The following is a 1,515-nucleotide window of genomic DNA, read 5'->3' as shown; positions in this document are numbered from 1 at the left end:
ACATAAGTATAAAAACGAGGATCACGGGAGAGAACATGGAAGTTGACGTAAAAGTGCCAAATCTCCCTTTATTCAAAACAGAGTAACTTTGTTAATCTTTCAACTACTGTTGACTGCCACGTTGCCACCAAGTTCTTCTATAAAATATTTAGGATTGTTTTACAGTGTGAATATTATCTGAAAAGTTTGAAATACAACATTCTATAGAATGCCAAATGAGAAACCGGCAAAGTATGAATCTCCTATTCGTTTCAAATGTAATTCAAAATGCCATGAATGCAAAAGTTGTATTTAAAATATACATCCGTCTGTTTGGTAAGCAAAAATATAAAATTACAGCTCACCAATTTTGTTGTAACAATATACTTTTAGTTGTAAATGTTATTTCCGAGAATTATTGCTTAGAAAAATGATTTATGTTCACTTGTAGTTGTAGATCTTAATAAGGGAAATTATTTGGATGTGGGAAGTGGTGGCTCAAGTGTTCGTTTTAGTACATATATTTTTCATTGTATAATTTCACCTGTTTTATGCCAAGAAACAGCAATTATTGCATAGGAATCATCGAGGTTAGTGAGTGTCAGCGAACCTAGTTATATATACAACTATAGTGAACTTAGATATTGTATATGTAAAAACAGATATTCAAAATAGTTGATAAGAGTAAAAACAGTGCCAGGTGTATAATTACGCTTAAAGAAAATTAAATTATATTTATGAAAAGTAACTTCTATAGAGTTTTGACTTAATTCATAGTTCGCTTGTTTTGTTTGATAATGTTCGCCTTTCATAAATCAATTAAATATTCCTCCTTGGTTAGAGAGTAATATTAAATTTAGAGGTAGAAATAAAAATTTTATTAAAAATTCACTAAACACTACCTGAGCAACAATAAATTCTGTTTAAATACAGGAGGAAACAGAGTAGTTAAATGGCGATTCATTAGAAACAGCGACGAGCTTCATCGGGTAACCAGACTGTTTTTGATGTTTCCATCTTGTTTTTCTCACTAAAATGTTGCTTAATCTAAATAACGTGAAGTCACCAGGAAGAACAACGTATGATAAATAAAATAAAAAAGTATTTTAGCTTGTGTCAGATTAGTTTCTTTGGATTATGCTCTGTTTAATCTTATAACGTAAAATCTCCGAGAAATGTTTGCATCAGAAAATAATAAATAGAAAAAATGGTAATGTTTTATCTTTATTAATTTTATTAAAATATACATTTCGGTTTAATGCATTACTTTTTTAGTATTAGTACCTATTCGTTATTTACTTTTTTTACGCTGTACGTAGGGTATTTAGCTAGCAATATATTAAAATTATGAATCTTGGAACTAAGGTTGGAAGCTAAGGTTTATTATTCCATCCATATTTATCAAGAATTATCATCCATTGAAATCATCAAAGAAAAATTGGTAACTCCAAAAAAAATAACTAATTGGCAGCGAAAAGAAGGATAGCTCATATAATAACGATATCTCAAAAAATCGATAAGTTTTCGCTGTAAAAA

Source organism: Parasteatoda tepidariorum, chromosome 8, assembly GCF_043381705.1.
Source record: "Parasteatoda tepidariorum isolate YZ-2023 chromosome 8, CAS_Ptep_4.0, whole genome shotgun sequence".
NCBI lineage: Eukaryota > Metazoa > Arthropoda > Arachnida > Araneae > Theridiidae > Parasteatoda > Parasteatoda tepidariorum.
This window is presented reverse-complemented; position numbering follows the sequence as displayed.